The 23,396-nt window shown below is 46.0% G+C and overlaps 1 protein-coding gene across 1 annotated transcript in view; it reads right to left on the bottom strand.

Moving 5' to 3' along the window:
* The window catches only part of CDH17 (cadherin 17), a 103,456-nt gene extending 87,846 nt beyond the window's left edge, over positions 1–15,610 (bottom strand). The window contains exon 1 of the mRNA XM_040432017.1: positions 15,579–15,610. The gene's annotated coding sequence lies outside the window, so the exon portion shown is untranslated. The remainder of the gene's footprint in view (positions 1–15,578) is intronic.
* Positions 15,611–23,396: the final 7,786 nt, after the last annotated feature.

A 23,396-nucleotide genomic window follows, 5' to 3' on the forward strand; every position in this document is an offset into this window, starting at 1 on the left:
TTGTGCGAGGCATCATTCACATCAGGCAATGCTTCTTGTGAAAAGCAAACCCAGAACTGGTGTGTGTTTTTTATAGGGCAAGGCAGCTATAACCAACACCTCCAATCTCATCTCATTGATTGGACTCCAGTTGGCTGACACCTCACTCCAATTAGCTCTTGGAGATGTCATTAGTCTAGGGGATCACATACTTTTTCCACCTGCACTGTAAATGTTTACATGGTGTGTTCAATAAAAACATGGTAACATTTAATTCTTTGTGTGTTATTAGTTTAAGCAGACTGTGATTGTCTATTGTTGTGACTTAGATGAAGATCAGATCACATTTTCTGACCAATTTGTGCAGAAATCCATATCATTCCAAAGGGTTCACATACTTTTTCTTGAAACTGTATTACTTCTCCTGCCTTTGCCCACCCCCCTCAGCTGGAACCTGGCACAGCACATTGGTGAAGGGTCTCCCGCACAGATGTGCTATGTCAGGCTTGAGCTAAGGGGAGTGGGCACAAGTAGGTGCTCTGCACAGCACATCGCTGCTCCTGCCCCACTATTAATCTATCAAGTATTTCACAAGGTATTAATTCTCCAGAAGGCTGTGTATTAGGGGAACTCAGTATTCTCCCCTCTTAGTCTCCCTCCAGTTATACCATGCTATCTTTCCAAATGACCACAGATGTGCAAATTATTTCTCTATATTACTGAATTTCCCAGTCTGTGGGGTGCAGTCCTAAATGGCCAGTTTGCCTCAGTAGTGTGGCAGGTGCCAGGAGCAATAAACCCTAACCACATCCGGTAAGGTCTAAAGCCATATATGAGCATTACCTTTACTGTCTCAGTCCAAACACGGCATGTTCCTCAACCTTCTGTATTGTCACGAACCAGCGGGTGTGAGCCCACTTTGCCACGTGACCGACTAAGTGTCTAAGTGAACCCCTTGTTCTTCACAGTACCCCGGATGGTGGGGATAGACTTTCCCGAGGTGAACACTAGGTCTCTACCTATTGAGGAGGATTGGCACATGAGGCAGCTGGACCAGGGGGTACCAGTGCAAGGTACCAGAGGTACAGTTGTAGTCAGTCATAACCAGGAGCGACAGTGCAGGACTGAAGGATGAGGCAGAGGCTTAGTCAAACAAGTAATAGGTCAGGGCAGGTGGCACAGGTACGGGTCAGGCAATCCGTGTCAGCAACAGGAGAGTCAAGGCAAGCAGACAGGGATCAAACAGGTAGCGGAGTCCAGAAACACAAGTAAGGGTCAGGTATACAGGAACACAAGCATAGACAACTGCGACCTTGCAAGACACAAGAACCTTTGACACTCAGGCACCTGGGAAGGGGGCTGTACCACTTATATAGGTGCAGGAGGGCTAGGATTGTTCAGCACGGCCACATGTGCCTAACCCATAAATCACAGGAAGTGGCGCATGTCGGCCCTTAAGGAAGTGCTACAGGAAACAGGCTGGAAAGCATGCTGTGCCCAGGGCTGGAAGGAAACCGTGGAGCAGATTCCAGGAAGAACAATGCCTGCGAGGACAGAGCCCTGGACTGCGGCAGTGAATGGGGAGCACACCATCCCCACCGTGAAACATAGTGGTGGCAGCATCATGCTGCGGGGATGCTTTTCTTCAGCAGAGACAGGGAAGCTGGCCAGAGTTCATGGGAAGATAGGTGAAGGCTGCAAAATAGTTAAGACTGGGACGGAGGTTCACCTTCCAGGAGGACAACAACCCTAAACATACAGCCAGAGCTACAATGGAATGGTTTTGATCAAAGTATATTCATGTGTTAGAATGGCCCAGTCACAGTCCAGACCTAAATCCTATTGAAAATCTGTGGAAAGACTTGAAAATTGCTGTTCACAGACGCTCTCCATCAATTCTGACTGAGCTTGAGCTATTTTGCAAAGAAAAATGGGCAAACATTTCAGCTTCTAGACGTGCAAATCTGATAGAGACATTCCCCAAAAGTTTTGCATCTATAATTGCACACTACAAGGTATTGCCTCAGGAGGGCTGTATACAAATGCACACCACACTTTCCAGATTTTAATTTATTATAATCTATCGTAATTCAGTCTCAAAATTGAGTGTACAGTCTGTAAGTAAATGAAACATAAAGTGTTTGTTGAAAGAGATAGTGACACCCGCGCTAAGGTCAGTGTCCTCCTCCCTCTCCCGGTCGGGGTGCGCTGCTGGGTATCTCCGAGGAGTCCGCTGCTCTGACTCACTAGCAATGTACAAAACAAGGAAGAAACTTCCGATCAGAAAGACCGGAGTGAGATGCCCGCGCTGGTGAGAGAACTAACTGAGAAATGTAACCCTCAATAGAGCATGTAATATGCTTTAACTTCAAATAGAGTGGAGTCTCTTTTACCTGTCCGCCAATGGGGGGAGTGGTGTTAGTGTCTTCGCGCCTTCAGTATCCAGCTTGAGTGGCTTTTGAAAGTTCTTGGTCAACCTTCCAGCACGGCGTCGCTCCGTCTGCTGCCGGCCGGAGCGACGCCGTGCTGGAAGGTTGAGCAAGAACTTTTAAAAGCCACTCAGCTGGATACTGAAGGCGCAAAGGAACTGTAGTGGCCGAGGAAGGCCACCACACAGTGACGGAGCTGTGGTGTTCTGACTTTGCACACAGTTTGCTTCTGGAACCTGCGGCTGCTGCTAACAGCTGATACCTAGGGGGTTGGGCTCCATCAATCTCGTGTTGATGAATAATCCTATGGATAGGTCATCAATAAGATGGTCCCGAAAAAAACAAAAAACATTAAAAGGTATATCTCTGGAGGTACTATTTAATAGCAGTATTTTTCAGCTGCCTCTCAGTTTAAGAGAAAATGTCACTTGCCCTCATTGTACACAAAATATCATGAAGGTAGAAGAGGACAATGCAATCATTGTCACATATTACAGGGATCAATGATGAGGCTTGCTAATGGTTTACTAAAGGGTTAGGAAAGAGGGACCATTAGTCATTAAAGAGGCTCTGTCACCTGTTTCACGTATACCATGCTTGGTATAAAGTGAGGTAGGGCTCCCAACGCTGATCACAAACATACCTTTAATTCCCTTATTTCAGGTCCAATCACACTGTAAAATAAATTTTTAAAAAATATGCTAATGAGCTAACGGAGCACTCGGAGGCGTGCTTATTGCCTCTGAGCACCGTATCTCCAACGCTCTCCTGCCTGTTAGTGCCGCCCTGTATGTAATAAACCCCCCCCCCCCCATTCATTTAATTGACAGCACTAGACTCACTGGTCTAGCACTGAGATCCTGCAGCACGTAACAGGAACGCCAGGGGTCCCTTTAAGGTCTTATAAGGGTTTAAAGTTTTGTCATGACGCCAGTTCCACTGTAGGCAAACTAGCTCTGCCATTGTTTCCACCATCTGCTGGTAGACCAGGTACTTAGCACTTGAACAGTTACTTTACAGGGAAAAGGATATGCATATTATACAGGACCGGGAAATTAATGCACATGATGACACTACATCCACCATAGAAGATAGTAGACGGGCGAAAGAAGGTGGTAATGCCACTCTGGGGCGTTACATTCCCCAGCACTTAAAAACCAAGCCGCCCTCCGCTTGTGCTTAGGGTATATATAAATATGCTCGTAGGGTACCAACAAATAATACAAAGTGCTGCATGAGAATACGGACATACAAACATATAAGACAGCTACCACTCAATAAATGTACTACACATTAGGTACTCACTTTACTCTTACTTAAAGAGGACCTTTCACCATAATAAAACCTCTAAACTAACTATACAGACGTGTAGAGCGGCGCCCAGGGATCCCCCTGCACTTACTATTATCCCTGGGCGCCGCTCCGTTCTCCCGGTATAGCCTCCGGTATCTTCATAGTTAGGCTCCACCCAGGGGAACCTGACGCCGTCTCTTTCTCGTATGCTGTAGCGCTGGCCAATCGCAGCGCTCAGCTCATAACAGTAAGTGCAGGGAGATCCCTGGGCGCCGCTCTACGCGTCTGTATAGTTAGTTTAGAGGTTTTATTATGGTGAAAGGTCCTCTTTAAAGTTCTACTGCACAAAGTGCTCAATACTCCTCAACTTGGCCATAGTCACATATGGAGCGTGGGGGGTGTCATGTACTGTAATCCTTCCACATTCTTTGATACGCCCGCAAACAGAAGGGTGGCTTCATCCTGTAATCCCTTCCAAGCACCAAGGTCTATAAATAGCTTTTTTCACGGTCACCTTGATGATCACCCAGGTAGCTAACTACACATTTTGGCCTTAGGACTCAAATAACCTTGGCTCAGCACAAGGCTGTTAAACATATACACATTAGTAGGATGAGGCTAAACACTCCAATCTCTCCATACATAATAGCAGCGGGTTACCCTTCACAATGTTAGACCTGCTTGTAACCTTTACCACTTGGTTTCTCTGGTGTAGCAATAGGCTATGTCACTCAGGAACCATTAGTATTCTGCATCCTCAGAGGCAGTTCATAATGAGCAACGGCGATGTTAGATCTGCTTGTGACGTACCAGCCGTCCTCAGGGGCAGTCCATAATAATTAAGCAATACAGTAACTGCAAAATTACATCAGAGTCCGTACATAAGTGCATAATAAGATCACATCGCGGCACCTGGAAAAGAATACACATAATGGGCAATATACTTGAACTTTGCTAAACCTGCAAAAGGTTAGTGCAAATCACAATGCATACATAAAGGCACATTTTTAAAACAATCACGTAGTGCAAAAAAGTTTAAAAAAAATCACATTAGAGTCCATTTTCTTCTGTATTTGGCAGATATAACCATATATAGATATATCTATTCCAAAGACATACTGATAGGGACCTTAGGTGGTGGTGTGTCTCCTGATCGCTGGTTGGTATCCCCACAGTTGTGTCCATGTATGTGTATGTTATTAGGCTGCTCAAGAGTAATATTGTGTTGGGGACTTGTTGTTAGCACTCCCAGTCGGGGGTGCAGGCACTTGTCTCTACTACACAGTTAGGCATTGTGCCCTCTGAAATGGAGTGTTATTGATGGATGCTGGGTGGGTGTAGGATTCGGGCAGTGTTTGTTACTTAACCATGATGGTTTTAATTTGATGTTATTGCTAGAGTTGAGCGGACACCTGGATGTTCGGGTTCGGCCGAACTTGAAAAAAAAGTTCGGGTTCGGGACCCGAACTTGACCCCAAACCCGAACCCCATTGAAGTCAATGGGGACCCGAACTTTTGGGCACTAAAATGGCTCTAAAATAGTCCTGGAAAGGGCTAGAGGGCTGTAAAAGGCATCAAAATGTGCTTAAGAGCATGGCAACTGTTCTGCAAACAAATGTGGATAGGGAAATGACTTAACCCCTTAAGGATTCAGCCCTATTTCACCTTAAGGACCAGGCCATTTTTTTGCAAATCTGACCAGTGTCACTTTAAGTGCTGATAACTTTAAAACACTTTGACTTATCCAGGCCATTCTGAGATTGTTTTTTCGTCACATATTGTACTTCATGACACTAGTAAAATGAAGTCAAATAAATTCATTTTTATTTATAAAAAAATACCAATTTTACAAAATTGCAAATTTCTAAGTTTCAATTTCTCTACTTCTATAATACATAGTAATACCTTCAAATAGTTATTACTTTACATTCACCATATGTCTACTTCATGTTTGGATCATTTTGGGAATGATTTGATCATTTTCCAGTTTCCGGACCAGTTCAGGTCTGAACTCACTTTGCGAGGCTTACATAATAGAAACCACCCAAAAATGACCCCATTCTATAAACTACACCCCTCAAGGTATTCAAAACTGATTTTACAAACTTTGTTAACCCTTTAGGTGTTCCACAAGAATTAATGGAAAATAGAGATACAATTTAAAAATGTAACTTTTTTGGCAGATTTTCCATTTTAATAATTTTTTTCCGGTTACAAAGCAAGGGTTAACAGCCAAACCAAACTCAATATTTATGGCCCTGATTCTGTAGTTTACAGAAACACCCCATATGTGGTCGTAAACAGCTGTACGGGCACACGGCAGGGCGCAGAAGGAAAGGAATGCCATACGGTTTTTGGAAGGCAGGTTTTGCTGGACGTTTTTTTTGACACCATGTCCCATTTGAAGCCCCCCTGATGCACCCCTAGAGTAGAAACTCCAAAAAAGTGGCCCCATTTTAGAAACTACGGGATAGGGTGGCAGTATTGTTGGTACTAGTTTAGGGTACATATGATTTTTGGTTGCTTTATATTACACTTTTTATGAGGCAAGATAACAAGAAATAGCTGTTTTGGCACCGTTTTTATTTTTTGTTATTTACAACATTCATCTGACAGGTTAGATAATGTGATATTTTTATAGACCAGTTTGTCACGGATGCGGCGATACCTAAAATGTATACTTTTTTTTTATTTATGTAAGTTTTACACAATGATTTCATTTTTGAAGCAAAAAAAATCTGGTTTTAGTGTTTACATAGTCTGAGACCCATAATTTTTTTCAGTTTTTGGGCGATTACCTTGGGTAGGGTATGATTTTTGCGGGATGAGATGACGGTTTTATTGGCACTATTTTGGGGTGCGTGTGACTTTTTGATCGCTTGCTATTACACTTTTTGTGATGTAAGGTGACAAAAAATGGTTTATTTAGCACAGTTTTTATTTTACATTTTTTACGGGGTTAAAATAACATAAAATACAGAAAAATTTTAAATAACAATCTGGATCTAGGAGTAGGAGGTTGAGGAGGCGGTGGATGGGTGGATGTGGCGGTGTAGGTTGACGTGGCGGTGTAGGTGGAAGCGGCGGTGAAGGAGGAATAGATAGCCAACAATGATTTGTGTTATTTTTTATTTTTAAATTGGGGTATCCCCCAAAATATTGGGACATATAACAAAATAAAACAAAGAATAAGTGCACTTGAGTAGAAGAATGGATGGTTGAGGTATAAATGTCTATTCTGCACAAGGTACGGACAAGTCCTGTGGGATCCATGCCTGGTTCATTTTAATAAACGTAAGCTTGTCCACATTGGCTGCAGCCTGTGATAATGCTCTCTGCCGTGCTAAACACACGTTCACACTATACACTGGCTGCAGGGCAGGTTAGCACCTCCAAGGCTGACAAAGCTTTTCCACATTTGGGCCATGCTAACCCTGCCTTCTCAGGTGCTGGCGGTGCCCCAGCTGTGTTGGCGACCTCTTCCTCCTCCTCTGCCTTCGCCTTGTGCTTCCACTGTGCCCCCGCTGTCAGGTGGGAATGCCATCATCAGCGTGCGCTTGTAGTCGCGCATCTTCCGATCAGTAACTTTAGTTCCCTGTCAGCAATGCAGAGCAGGGGTTAATTCACGGCAAAAGGTGGTTCATGTCACCCAGCAATAGAACAGAGGATTTTGAGAGATTTAGGCTCTGTCACCCAGGCACAGCAGGGGTTTGTATACGCCAAAAATGGTAAAATGTCACCCGACAATTGAAAATAAGAATTTTTCCAATTTAGGGCACTAAAATTGCCACTTTATTAAAATTAAAATGGCTCTAAAATAGTCCTTGAAAAGGCTAGAGGGATGTAAAAGGCAGTACAATGTGCTTAAGAGCATGGCAACTGCTCTGCAAACAAATGTGGATAGGGAAATAACTTAAAATGAAATAAAATAACTATAAATTACAAATTATTAACCTGCATCTCAGAGAAGGAGGTGGATATGGAGTCGGAGGCTGAGGAGGCGGTGAATGTGGTGTTGTGGATGGAGGTAGCAATGGAGGAGGAGGAGGCAGCCAACAATGTTTTTTTTATTTTTTATTGGGGTAGGTAGCCCCCAAAATATTGTGACAAATAAAAAAAAAGAAAACAAAGAATCATTGCACTTGACTTGAGTACAAGAATGTATGTTTGATGGTGGTATAAATGTCTATTCTGCACAAGGTACAGACAAGTCTTGTGGGATCCAAGTCTGGTTCATTTTAATGAACGTGAGCTTGTCCACGTTGGCTGTGGACAGGCGGCTACGTCTGTCTGTAATGACGCCTCCTGCCGTGCTAAATACACGTTTAGAGAGTACACTGGCTGCAGGGCAGGCCAGCACCTCCAAGGCATACAGGGCAAGCTCTGGCCATGTGGACAATTTGGAGACCCAGAAGTTGAATGGGGCAGAACCATCAGTCAGTACGTGTAGGCGTGTGCACAGGTACTGTTCCACCATGTTGTTCAAATGCTGCCTCCTGCTAACACGCTCCATATCAGCAGTTGGGGCCGGTTGCGACGAGGTGACAAAGCTTTTCCACATGTCGGCCATGCTAACCCTGCCTTCTGAGGTGCTGGCGCTGACACAGCTGCGTTGACGACCTCTTCCTCCTCCCCTGCCTTTGCCTTGTGCTTCCACTTGTCCCCCGGCGTCAGTCGGGAATGCTCTCAGGAGCGCGTCTACCAGCATGCGCCTGTAGTCGTGCATCTTCCGATCACGCTCCAGTGAGGGAATTAAGGATGGGACATTGTCTTTGTAACGGGGATCCAGCAGGGTGGCCACCCAGTAATCAGCACACGTTAAAATGTGGGCAACTCTGCAGTCGTTGCGCAGGCACTGCAGCATGTAGTCGCTCATGTGTGCCAGGCTGCCCAGAGGTAAGGACAAGCTGTCCTCTGTGGGAGGCGTATCGTCTGCGTCCTCCGTATCCCCCCAGCCACGCACCAGTGATGGGCCCGAGCTGCGTTGGATGCCACCCCGCTGTGAACATGCTTCATCCCCATCCTCGTCCTCCAGTAGTGGGCCCTGGCTGGCCAAATTTGTACCTGGCCTCTGCTGTTGCAAAAATCCTCTTTCTGAGCCACTTCTAAAAGACTGGCCTGAAAGTGTTAGAGATGATCCCTCTTCCTCCTCCTCGTCCTGGGCCACATCCTCTTCCATCATCGCCCTAAGTGTTTTCTCAAGGAGACATAGAAGTGGTATTGTAACGCTGATAACGGTGTCATCGCCAGTGGCCATGTTGGTGGAGTACTCGAAACAGTGCAACAGGGCACACAGGTCTCGCATAGAGGCCCAGTCATTGGTGGTGAAGTGGTGCTGTTCCACAGTGCGACTGACCCGTGCGTGCTGCAGCTGAAACTCCACTATGATAGAAGTAAAGAAGTCGACAGGCACTCTATATCTGGTTTTTATAGGGTATTTATTATTGATTGTTTTTTTTTTAAAGTTTTATTTGTAAAAATATTTATTTGTATAATAAAATAAAATAAGAATGTTTTAAAAGACTATTAGTTGATTGTTTTCAGTGATGGGGTGTTGTGCTGGGATAGTCACCCGGATGGTGTAAAGGGGGGTGAGGGGATAGTGAGGTAGAGATGTGTCTAGTCGATGTTTAAATCGATGGGAGTGGGTATTCGATGTATAGTCGATGGGAAAAAATTAGATGGGAAAAATTATATAATAATCGATGGGAAAAAATTGAGTGAGAGAATATATATAGTCAAAAAAGTATAAATCGATAGAGAAAAATAGATATAATCGATAGAATAAATGGATGTATTCGATGAGCATTAATGTTCAATGAGAAATCACACAGGATATAGTGATGAAGGATAATCGATAGTAAATAATATAAGTCATTAAAAGTCTTGAAGGTATACAAAATATGAAAAAAATTAAAAAAATGTAAAAATATAAAAATAGTCCAAGTATATCCAAGAAATACAACGATGATAGTCCAAGATAAAAGATGGATGAAGATAAAAATTGTATTATAAGGCTGTATAAATAAAAGTAGTATATATAAATCTGTATATATAAAGCTAAAAATGCTTTTAAGTTAGTCCAATGTTGTTGGACGGTATTTTCAGGTACCGGATTTGCACGCAAATACAGGTGATATCGTCTGCCGTCAAGGGGTATTTTGTACAATATTCACTTTGTGATATTTCTTGCTGGTGGCGTCCCACACAGCAATTGTTGTACTCACCCCGCGGTCCGAGTTGTTCCTGTATTGGTGAAGCAGTAGCCGGCGTGATCCTCCTGGCGGTTTGCTCGTCCACGTTGTGTGTTACGCGCTCTTTCCTGCCGGGTTGGCGTCTCACGTAATCTAGCACGTGGTTAGTTGCCGTTCAGCTTGTATCCTTTTCTCTGTGCTCTTTTTTCGTAAAGAAATTCCTATAAGGTTTTCGTATAGATTGTCGCATAGAGTTTTGTGTATTGTTGTGATGATCCGAAGTCCTTTTAGCAAAAGCGTGGGTATTGGTGGGTAGTCGTAAGGATGATACCAAGTTGCCATACACGTTTCGAGGCCTTATTGGATTCATTCAGACTGCCCTCTTTTATACCCACTTGTTTGTTCTCCCACCAAAAACCCGGCCTGGATGTTGCTAATTGGAATAAAACATGTTACTGTGTCTTGTCAATTTAGGTATGTTGTAAATAAAAAGAAATAAAAAGAAAAAGAAAAAAGTATTGGTTTGTTTTCTTGGGATTTTTCTTATCCTATTGTTTGTCTATATTGATACCCTTTGTTATTGATTTCTCTGGTGTCTTGTTGGTACATGGTTATATTGATTATGTTTCTTCATCTTTTGATTTTTGGAGTTGGTTGTGTTTATATTATCAGTGATTATGACATAAAAACGCAAGTGCGGTTTTGATGCGTTTTTTTTGTGTGGGTATGTGCGTTTTTTGCTTGTTTGTATCAATTTGGCTCCATGTTTGAACCTAGTGATTTTTATTTTAATTCTGAGGTATGGGGAATGAAAATATCGTTCAGACGCCCCCTGATAGGGATCAGCCTAGCGTGGTGGAAATAATACCGCGTCTGGGCCGAGGGTTAGATGTAGTCGTGGGTAAGTTCAGGTTGTAGACTGGTGCAGGGAACCGTTGTCCCTAAAAAGCCCTGATGGGGGAGGGGGCAGCGCTGTTTTTCACCTGCCTATCTACACAGAGTTCCTACCCCGCAAGGGGCGGCAAATAAGGCGGGTATCCCTAATGTTGCCCTATAGGATGGTTCCCAACGTGTCACGTTTCAGGTAATAAATCATCAGGGGAAGAGATCCAAAAAATGTGCAAATATAATCCTGCAAGGAAAAATGTATTCAACATGAGGATCTAGAAGAATGAAAGGGTTCACATATATTAGGGAGAAAAAGAAATAAGGACATACCTTAGATCAGTGGATCAATAGGATTGGAATAATGGGACATTGATGGTCCTGAGGAGAGGGGGACCCCACAAGTTCATCAAAGAGGGGCGCCTCTGGGGCAGCTGATCTGATATTGTCAGCTGCACACCGTTTGCCATGAGGACACTGTATTTAAGGGCTCTTTCACACCTGCGTTCTTGTCTTCCGGCATAGAGTTCCGTCGTCGGGGCTCTATGCCGGAAGAATCCTGATCAGGATTATCCTAATGCATTCTGAATGGAGAGAAATCCGTTCAGGATGCATCAGGATGTCTTCAGTTCCGGTACGGAACGTTTGTTGGCCGGAGAAAATACCGCAGCATGCTGCGCTTTTTGCTCCGGCCAAAAATCCGGAACACTTGCCGCAAGGCCGGATCCGGAATTAATGCCCATTGGAAGGCATTGATCCGGATCCGGCCTTAAGCTAAACGTCGTTTCGGCGCATTGCCGGAGCCGACATTTAGCTTTTTCAGAGTGGTTACCATGGCTGCCGGGACGCTAAAGTCCTGACAGCCATGGTAAGTGTAGTGGGGAGCGGGGGAGCAGTGTACTTACCGTCCGTGCGGCTCCCCGGGCGCTCCAGAGTGACGTCAGGGCGCCCCAAGCGCATGGATCACGTGATCGCATGGATCACGTCATCCATGCGCATGGGGCGCTCTGACGTCATTCTGGAGCGCCCCGGGAGCCGCACGGACTGTAAGTATACCGCTCCCCCGCTCCCCACTACTACTATGGCAACCAGGACCTTAATAGCGTCCTGGGTGCCATAGTAACACTGAAAGCATTTGGAAGACGGTTCCGTCTTCAAATGCTTTCAGTACACTTGCGTTTTTCCGGATCCGGCAGGCACCTCCGGCAACGGAAGTGCATGCCGGATCCCAACAACGCAAGTGTGAAAGAGGCCTAAGCAGCAAAGCGCGCGCCCTGTGTCTAACACCCGTCCCTGGGGGTGGAATAGTCATGTGACCGAACGTGGCAGATGAATTTTAATGATGGTAAATGTACAGTAATGCACCTAGGGTGCAGGAATCGTACGGCCGCATACACATGAGATGGAATAAAGCAGGGACAACAAAACAAGAAAAGGACTTCGATATTCTGGTTACAAATAAGCTAATCGTCAGTGCTCAATGTCAGGCAGCAGCTGAAAAAGCAAGTAAGATTTTATGGTGTATAAAAAGAGAGTTAAAAAACCTGTGATCCTAATGTAATATTATGCCTTTATAAATCCTTTGTAAGGCCAAATCTTGAATATGGGATTCAGTTTTGGGCTCCATATACTATAAAGCAGTGGTGCCCAACCATTTTTCATCTGAGGGCCGGAACCAGGTAGCTTTGCCAGAAAGAAATGCAAACGCTGTGAGGGGGCACGTGTGAGCATTACTACTGTGAGGGGGCACATATCTGGCATAACTACTGTGAGGGGGCATAACTACTGTGAGGGGGCACATATCAGGGATAACTACTGTGAGGAGGGAACATATCAGGGCATAACTACTGTGAAGAAGGCACATATCAGGGCATAACTACTGTGAGGGGGCACGAGTGAGCATTACTACTGTGAAGAGGGCACATATCTCGCATAACTACTGTGAGGGGGCACATATTTGGGCATAACTACTGTGAGGGGGCACATATCAGGCCATAACTACTGTGAGGGGACACATATCAGGGCATAACTACTGTGAGGAGGGCACATATCTGGGCATAACTACTGTGAAGAGGGCACATATCTGGGCATAACTACTGTGAGGGGGCATGTGCGAGCATTACATCTGTGAAGAGGGCACATATCTTGGCATTATTACTGTGAGGGGTCACATATCTGAGCATAACTACTGTGAGGGGGCATGTGTGAGCATTAAGTCTGTGAAGAGGGCACATATCTTGGCATTATTACTGTGAGGGGGCATGTGATGTATACATGTGTGTAATGTATGTAGTGCAGTATGTGATGATCACACACTGCACTACATACATTACACACATGTATACAGTACAGACCAAAAGTTTGGACACACCTTCTCATTCAAAGAGTTTTCTTTATTTTCATGACTATGAAGGCATCAAAACTATGAATTAGCACATGTGGAATTATATACATAACAAACAAGTGTGAAACAACTGAAAATATGTCATATTCTAGGTTCTTCAAAGTAGCCACCTTTTCCTTTGATTACTGCTTTGCACACTCTTGGCATTCTCTTGATGAGCTTCAAGAGGTAGTCCCCTGAAATGGTCTTCCAACCGTCTTGAAGGAGTTCCCAGAGATGCTTAGCACTTGTTGACCCTTTTGCCTTCACTCTGCGGTCCAGCTCACCCCAAACCATCTCGATTGGGTTCAGGTCCGGTGACTGTGGAGGCCAGGTCATCTGGCGCAGCACCCCATCACTCTCCTTCATGGTCAAATAGCCCTTACTTTCAAAGTTTTCCCAATTTTTCGGCTGACTGACTGACCTTCATTTCTTAAAGTAATGATGGCCACTCGTTGTTCTTTACTTAGCTGCTTTTTTCTTGCCATAATACAAATTCTAACAGTCTATTCAGTAGGACTATCAGCTGTGTATCCACCTCAACGCAACTGATGGTCCCAACCCCATTTATAAGGCAAGAAATCCCACTTATTAAACCTGACAGGGCACACCTGTGAAGTGAAAACCATTTCAGGGGACTACCTCTTCAAGCTCATCAAGAGAATGCCAAGAGTGTGCAAAGCAGTAATCAAAGCAAAAGGTGGCTACTTTGAAGAACCTAGAATATGACATATTTTCTGTTGTTTCACACTTGTTTGTTATGTATATAATTCCACATGTGTTAATTCATAGTTTTGATTCCTTCAGTGTGAATCTACAATTTTCGTAGTCATGAAAATAAAGAAAACTCTTTGAATGAGAAGGTGTGTCCAAACTTTTGGTCTGTACTGTACATCACATACTGCGCTGTCACCTTCTTCTGCAGGTCTACCTTGATGTCTGGTCTTTAGGCTTCAGTCAGATCCTTTACCGCCATGCTTGCGCCGTGTGCCCGACACCACCAGGAGCCGGCCCCTCCTCCTTATATCTCCCGTCGGCTTCTCCTACAGCAGGGCGCTCTAACGCTCCAGTGCCCGCCCAATCTTACCAATCAGGGGCATAGCTAGAATTTACTGGGCCCCATAACAAAAAAAATTATGGCCCCCCCTCCCGGATCTCCCACCCCCACATACCTATCAGACCTCCCACCCCTTCCAGAGCTCCTACCCAAAAAACCCTCCAGGACCTCCCACCCCAACATCTTCACACCCCTCCCTAGATCCCCCTCAGTGTCCTCCACAGATCCCCCCTCAGTGTCATCCACAGATCCCCCCTCAGTGTCATCCACAGATCCCCCCTCAGTGTCATCCACAGATATCCCCCCCTCAGTGTCATCCACAGATATCCCCCACCCCCTCAGTGTCATCCACAGATATCCCCCACCCCCTCAGTGTCATCCACAGATCCCCCCCTCAGTGTCATCCACAGATACCCCCCCCCCCCCCTCAGTGTCATCCACAGATCTCCTCCCCACCCAGCCCCGCTTCCTAGCTAATTTATTCACTGCACTTGCCTCTGTGAAATTGAAGAGAAGCGCCGTAATCTCACACAGGCGCACTGGCAGAGGCCAGGAAGACGGTGCATGCACACTTCGATGCCTCTGCCAGTGCGTCTGTGCGAGATTATGGCGCTTCTCTTCAATTTCACAGAGGCAAGTGCAGTGAATAAATTAGCTAGAAGGTGGCGCTGGGCGGGGAAATTGCAGGCACAGGCAGCATCGCTTTGCTGCCTGTGCCGTTCGCAGCGCATCCTGCGCTAGTGGGCTGATAAAGTCTTGTTACTGCGCGGGCCGCATGACACGGCTTCGCGGGCCGTAGGTTGGGCATCACTACTTTAAAGGATATAGGAGATCTGGAAAGGGTTCGGAGATAAACGGTGAGATTATTAAATTAGGAGGTCTCTCTTATAATGGGCTTGTTCAGTTTGGAAAAAAGATACCTTAGAGGTGATCTGATTGAAATGTATAAATACGGGGGTGGTCAGTACAAACAACTGGAAACTATGGAATGCCCTACGCCAAGAGGTAGTAATGGCAGATACTATGTCAACATTTAAAAAAGGGCTAGATGCTTCTCTAATAGCAAACGGCATTGAGGGTTATAATTAATCTAACCATTAACGTCATATAATTGATCCGAGAAAGGTTGACCTTGGTGAAGCTGAGTCTTTTTTTCAACCGCTATGTGACTATGATGAATATATTCTGCAGCTGACAACTCACAGTACAAAAGTTTTAGATGCAGTAAAAAAAATATTGCTCCAATTAAATAAATATGATCTCAGACCTTCTTCATGCCCTACTCAGCCTGTCCCTATATGCTCGCCATCCAGAGGAGCGGGCCTGCCATTATGTAGTATCTAAAAGACATCACCTACCTGAGATCATCAGAAATATCTAAGATGATGAGTTCCTTCCAGTGTTGTGAAGCACACAGTTCCTCATTCACATTCGCCTGACCCTTTGGCCTCAGTTGAGCAATTCAGTAAGACAGCATTTTTGAATATTTTTGTGGCCTTAAACTGACAAAACAGAATAGAAAACTGTGGTTTGACCGTCCATCATATGATGTGAATTTTATCATTACCAAGGATCAGAAACCTATTAGTCGCCCATTTTTTTGCTTTTTAATGCTTACGTTTTCATTTAGAAAATTTCAAAACTTGTAAAAAAGTAAGAAGAGATTAAAAGTCGTAGTGAAGTATGAGTGTGTTTTGTGTGTCTGCATGTTCTGCACACAGAACTGCTGTCCATGAAAAGTATATAAAGGTTAGAAAGTTATACTGCACTAGGGGACATGGGATCCTGGGGCCCACACTGTACCTCCATGTGCCTACAGTTTTATACAGCGCCACACACAGGTTTATTTTTGCATGTTCTATCGCAGCACACAAGGAGACTATGGGAGTAATTTACTAAAGACTGGTGTTTCACATACCGGTCTTAGTAAAAATGCCTCTGGAGGAATATCTGACCAGTGTATTAGCAGGAGCATTTGTCACATCTTCTGCTGTCCATGTGCATACCCCAGACCTCGGGGTACGACAACATTGTATATAGTTATTGTGTTATATTGTTATATATTGTTATTAGTGTTGAGCGAATCGAAGCATCCGAAGTGGAATTTGATCAGAATTTTAGGAAAAATTCGATTCACAAGGAATCTGAATTTCCTCACGCTTCATGGTAACTAATCTTTTTTTTTTCCTAAAATGGCGGCTACACATGTTACAAAGTGAAAGTAAGAAGCCCAGGAACACTAGATCACCCATAATGCTGTGCCGCCAGTCAATTCACAGATAACCATCCCTTGTCTCCGCCATTGTCCTGTGAGCTGAGCATAGGGAAAGACGTGACAAGCACTCATGTGCTAGGGACAGTGTTTCTACAAACAGTTAAAAAAAGAATATTAGAGAGGGAGAAAGCAGGGAGATCGTAGGGAGAGTTTTTTGAGACTTAAAGGAGAGCATAGGGAGACTGCAGGGGCAGTGCAGGCTGGGCCATTCATACTTAATCTGTTCTGTTATACATAGACTTACTGTGCAGTCTAATATATTGCCGCTTTTATCTTGTTCACCTGCTGCACCATTTATACTTAATCTGTTACATTACTGATTCAGTTACTGTACACTATGGCCAAGGTACAGTTGCCTGGGCTCTCCAAAGGAACCGCCAGTGGCAAAAATGTAGCTGCAGCCGGTACAAGTAGCAGGAGAAGGATCAGTGGTAGCAGCAGCAACAGGCTAGAGCAGCCACTGGCGTAACTACCGGGGAAGCAGGGGAAGCAGCTGCTTCGGGGCCCAGCGTCCCGGCGAGGGCCCCTTCACAGCAGCTGACCAGGCCCCCTCGCTAATGTGATCTAATCTTACTGTCTCCTAAAGTCTTCTGATTCGAACCCACAACCTCCAAAGTCTGAGTGTATCAGAGGCAAAGCATTTACCCTCACAACCATAAAGGCTGCATTACAACTGATTGAAAAAAAATGAGACTTCTACTGTTATAGCTGGCTAAGTGTACATCTATACACATGACAGCTGCCCCAACACACCCAGCACTGTTATATCTCTATATGACAGCTGTCCCAGCACACTCAGCTCTGCTATATCTCTATAAATGAGCAGCTGTCATGTGTATAGATGTACACTTAGCCAGCTATAACAGTTGAAGTCTCATTTTTTTTCAATCAGCAGCAAGGCATCTCTTATGGTCTAGAGGTTAGGTGCTTTGCCTCTGATACAGAAGGTTGTGGGTTTGAATCCGAGCAGAAACCTTTTCTGAAATACAAGCACTGACTCCATATATGGACATACAGGGCGGGACACAGGAAGAGGCTGCATCGCATCGCTGACATGGAGGTAAGTAGAAGTGTTTATTTATATTTTTTTTAATACCCGACTGTTACTGCCATGGGGGGAGCGGGGGGCACTTGATACTGGCACATGGGGGGGGGGAGAGGCACCTGATACTGGCACATGGGGGGGGGGGAGAGGGGTTGGCACCTGATACTGGCACCTGGGGGGGAGGGGGGGTTGGCACCTGATACTGGCACATGGGGGGGGGGGGGAGGCACCTGATACTGGTACATGGGGGAGGCACCTGATACTGGCACATGGGGGGGGGGGAGGGGTTGGCACCTGATACTGGTGGTTGGGGGGGGAGAGGGGTTGGCACCTGATACTGGCACCTGGGGGGGAGGGGGGGTTGGCACCTGATACTGGCACATGGGGGGGGAGAGGCACCTGATACTGGCACATGGGGGAGGCACCTGATACTGGCACCTGGGGGGGGGAGAGAGGCACCTGATACTGGCACATGGGGGGGGGGGAGAGGGGTGGGCACCTGATACTGGCACCTGTGGGGGGGGGTGGCACCTGATACTGGCACATGGGGGGGAGAGGCACCTGATACTGGCACATGGGGGGAGGCACCTGATACTGGCACATGGGGGGGGAGAGGGGTTGGCACCTGATACTGGCACATGGGGGGAGGCACCTGATACTGGCACATGGGGGGAGGCACCTGATACTGGCACCTGGGGGGGAGGGGGGGTTGGCACCTGATACTGGCACATGGGGAGGGGAGAGAGGCACCTGATACTGGCACATGGGGGGGAGAGGGGTTGGCACCTGATACTGGCACCTGGGGGGGAAGGGGGGGGGGGGTTGGCACCTGATACTGGCACATGAGGGGGGGGAGAGAGGCACTTGATACTGGCACTTTTTTTGTGGGGGGGGAGATGGCACTATGATACTGGGACATGTGGGGGGGGGGAGGAGAGAGGCACTTGATACTGGCACATGATGGGGGGGCATTATGGGGGAGACTAGGCCGGCAGCCTATCAGAGGCCGGACACTGAGGTGCATCTACTGGGGCACTATATATGGGGCATTTTATACTGGTACATTATGGGGGGCACTAGCAGGAAGGGGGGAGAGGAGCACTATGGGGCATTTACTGGGGGCACTATATAGGGGTATTTTATACTGGCACATTATGGGGGAACTATGGGGACATTAGCTGAACTGGGGGCATTACAAGGGGGTATTTTTGCACTGTCACATTATAAGGAGAATTATTACTACTGGGGGGGGCATTATGGTGGGCTTTATTACTCCCCCATGGTATGACCCCCTAGTAGCAGCACCAGCCTCACCATGCTCTGCGACCCCACTGCCCCTTCTCCAAATCCTTATTATGAAATCTTTCTCATTAGGATAAAGCACAACATCAGCTCCGCCGAGCCCCCGGCCAAAGTGTGTAAGTGGCGTCCGAGATCCCCAAGGGTCAAGTAACTGTAAGTTTTCATGTGAAATATGTTTATGTTATACACATACAGCATACACTGTGCCACACAATATACAGTATACCGCTACACTGTGCCCCACAATATACAGTATACCGCTACACTGTGCCAAAGGAGTGGGGTTTACACAGGAGGAGGGAGGTGCGAAGCGCGCTGGGGGGGGGGGGCCTTACAAATATTTGCTGTGGGGCCCAGTCACTTCTAGTTACGCCCCTGCATCCAGCCGTTGTGATTTGACCAACAATCCAGCTGTACTGAAATGGTTGACTTGCTCTTCAACACCATCAACATCACACTTAGTTGACATGGCCCAGGAACTGCCTCTTTGCCCTCACCTGTCCTGAACCTGCCTCTTGCTTTTGCTGCTTCTTCTGCTAGCCAAGTAAGTTATCCCGCCGGCTCTGCTCCGCTTTTCAGTGAGGATGAGCTTTGAGGACGAGTTACAGGCCAGCACAGACTTGGAGTAGAGGTCCGCTGCAGACTCCTTTAGGCCTGCAACTACTGATGATAACAATCGGGTGGGAGCACATGTTGCGAGAGGTCAGGGACGTGCGCAAGAGACAGGTGAGGGTGACATTAGTAAGGAAGAAACCAATGTAGATGACAATGTAGTCAATCGCATGTGGGAAATGGTTGAAGAGGGAGCACCATCGCCCGTCCTCACAAAGGTCTGACCATGGACTCTCTACACTCACGCTCCACTGCCATGACTGGGGAGGGGGGGGTAGGAGCAGCTATGATGAGCAGTTTTCTTCAACTGTCTACTGAAGAAACCACCTAGCAGCAGGACATGCAGCAGAACCTCAACCAGCAGGTGGTGGCATACTTGGACTACACACTGTCACCGATGATCCAAGATCCCCTGGACTACTGGGCATGCAAATTTGAATTGTGGCCGCATCTAGGCAACTTTGCCATGCCTGGCCAGTAGTGTGGCATCAGAGCGAGTGTTTAGTGCTGTGGGGGGCATAGTTACCCCTAAGAGAACTCGCCTTTCCTCCCAAAATGTTGAGAGACTAACCTTCATAAAGATGAATCAGGCCTGGATCAATCAGGATTTCTAGACACCAGTGCCTGATGCAACAGAATAGATCATTCTACCACTAATGATCATAATGTAGTGTGCTGCCACACAAGAATATTCAGCAAAATGTGTTGTTACTTCTGGCCACTTGCTGTTGCCACCTGCCTGATGCCACCCGCCTGCTGCCTCTACTGCCATTCCTTTAAAGGAGCTTCTTGACCTACTGATATGTACATGTTCATTTTTAAAAAAAAGATATGCATACCACTGGGCCTTGCTATTTCACTGCTGCTGTTGGGTTCTGCTACTACTGTGATCTGTCACCATCATGTGCTGTATGCCACTGCTGTTGCCCCCCATCCCCACTTTGTCATGGGGCCACTATGGTCCCTATTACTGCCACTGCTGTTGCCCTTCTCCCCATACTGTCATGGGGCCACTATTGTCCCTGTTTGACCAAAGACTGACAGTCTGAAAGAGACAATTAAAGTCTTGCACACAGGACTTTTTTTTTTTCTTGTTAAAAAGACTGATTTTAGACATAAATAGCCAAAACGGATGTAAATTGATCATAAGGCCTCTTTCAGACAGTCAGTATTTGGTCAGTGTTTTGCACCAGTATTTGGTCAGAATTTGTAAGCCGAAAAGCAGGAATGGGTCTAAAACACAGATGAGATGCAAATAAGTCCATTACATTGTATCTCTGTTTTGCACCCACTCCCGTTTTTGGCTTACAAATACTGATCGTCTCAAACAGGCTTTATGGATGCTCAAAGTACAGGATACATTTTTTTATTTTTATTTTTCTGTTCTTCTGAAGGATCAGAAAAACCGAAAAATAAACAGTGATGTTAACACAACATTACTGTCACTGCTGCTCCCCCTCCCCACTCTGTCATGGGACCACTACTGCTGCTGCCACCGTCCCCACACTGTCATGGGGCTACTACTGTCACTGCTGCCACCTTCCTCACTCTGTCAAGGGGCCACTGCTGCTGCTGCCACCATCCCCACTCTGCCATGGGGCCAGTTTTGTCAGGGTTACTGCCACTGTTGCTGCTGCCACTGTCCCCACTCTGTCATTCAGCCACTACTTGAATCTTGGGGCATTGCATGGTTAAGTCCACAGCGATAAATTAGACCTGATGCTAAGATTGACCTATAATACTGACACACAGTGATTCAATAGCTAACAGAAGGGATTAAAAAGCATGTGTTTGAACTGCCACAACATGCTTTAAAAGAACATTTTGTTTTCTGCACTACTTTCTTTATTTCGTTCCACTTAGGGCACTTTCACACTTGCGTTATTGTCTTCCGGCATAGAGTTCGTCGTCGGGGCTCTATGCCGGAAGAATCCTGATCGGATTATCCTAATGCATTCTGAATGGAGAGAAATCCGTTCAGGATGCATCAGGATGTCTTCAGTTCCGGAACGGAACGTTTGTTGGCCGGAGAAAATACCGCAGCATGCTGCGCTTTTTGCTCCGGCCAAAAATCCGGAACACTTGCCGCAAGGCCGGATCCGGAATTAATGCCCATTGGAAGGCATTGATCCGGATCCGGCCTTAAGCCAAACGTCGTTTCGGCGCATTGCCGGAGCCGACATTTAGCTTTTTCAGAGTGGTTACCATGGCTGCCGGGACGCTAAAGTCCTGACAGCCATGTTAAAGTGTAGCGGGGAGCAGCATACTTACCGTCCGTGCGGCTCCCCGGGCGCTCCAGAGTGACGTCAGGGCGCCCCAAGCGCATGGATCACGTGATCGCATGGATCACGTCATCCATGCGCATGGGGCGCTCTGACATCATTCTGGAGAGCCCTGGGAGCCGCACGGACTGTAAGTATACCGCTCCTACTATGGCAACCAGGACTTTAATAGCGTCCTGGGTGCCATAGTAACACTGAAAGCATTTGGAAGACGGTTCCGTCTTCCAAATGCTTTCAGTACACTTGCGTTTTTCCGGATCCGGCGGGCACCTCCGGCAACGGAAGTGCATGCTGGATCCCAACAACGCAAGTGTGAAAGAGGCCTAAGGAGCCATTTGGACACAGCTCCTACAGGTGTACGTTGTTTTTTTTGTTTTTGTTTTTTTTTCTTTACTGAAGGGTGCTGTATGCTTTTCTTTTTGTTTAAAAGAAAGCATTAGCCATGAATCTTGGTGCATACTGTTACTGCCACTGCTGCTGACAACCTGAATCTTGGTGCACTGCACAGTTAAGTCCACGGCGATAAATTAGACCTGATGCTTTTATTGACTTGTAATATTGACTGGCAGTAATTCTACAGCTAACAGAAGGTATTAGCTATGAATCTTGGAGCCCTGCACAGTCATGTAAACAGTGATAAATTGCAACTACCTGTAATACTGACAGCACAGTACCTACAATATGGATTAAGTATGAATGTGTGTGCATTAGAACGTAATGCACACAGCGATACATTCCCCCTGCAGTTTAAGTTCCAAGCCTTCACACTGAGATTGGGCCACCAAGTGGGATGAATATGATTAGACACAGGGGCCGGGGTATACCAGATTTATACCGAATTATAATGAATTAATTCCAAACTAATCTAATTTATTGAAGAAGTTCGGCGAATCATTCAAATTTTTCAAAACTTCGCTCATCTCTAATTGTTATGTATTTTATATGTTTATGACCATTACTACCAGTGAGATATGGATGTTGACAAGAACAGGGCTAACCACCATGTTACTTCCCTTTGGTAGGAGTGGGCTGGACCTCTGAAGAGAAAGAGGAGAGAGGAAGCCCACTGCTGAGCTCCTGCTCCTGAGAAGGATTCTCCAGTGAGAACAATCAACAACATGTCTAGTAAATCCTTGAGAAGGCAGACAGCAGAGTGAACAGCTACAAACAGCATTTAGAGACACTGCTGTAAGGTGAGGGACTATGGCTAAGACACTCATCGCCCAAACTACTACACGGCCAGTACAATACAAGTGCTAAAATACAGCCATGCAACCTGCCTCCACAATCCTTACTGGTGCAAGAAAATTGCACTTGACATCACCTGATATTGAATGTATTTGAATTTCTAGGTTGCACTTAGCAAAAGAGACTTTTATACCTTTAATTCTGGCCTCATTCTTCAGTGCTACATTTCCACTGCACCGATCCCCAGGGAGTAATGGCCTGAGGGAATACACCATGACACATTACTTCATCAGAGCCACTACCACTCCCATCCTCTGCACCGGCCTCTTTGGGGCTCGCTGCACATGCAACAGAACAGAAATCTACTCCAGCCCAGGGCATGTACATGTTGGTAAATGAGCTTCCCCCTGCCCACGGCCTGTATACTTTTTGGAAAAGTGGCAAGGATGTTGAATAAAATGTAAAAGTCATA

Source organism: Bufo bufo, chromosome 5 (assembly GCF_905171765.1).
Source record: "Bufo bufo chromosome 5, aBufBuf1.1, whole genome shotgun sequence".
Taxonomy (NCBI): domain Eukaryota; kingdom Metazoa; phylum Chordata; class Amphibia; order Anura; family Bufonidae; genus Bufo; species Bufo bufo.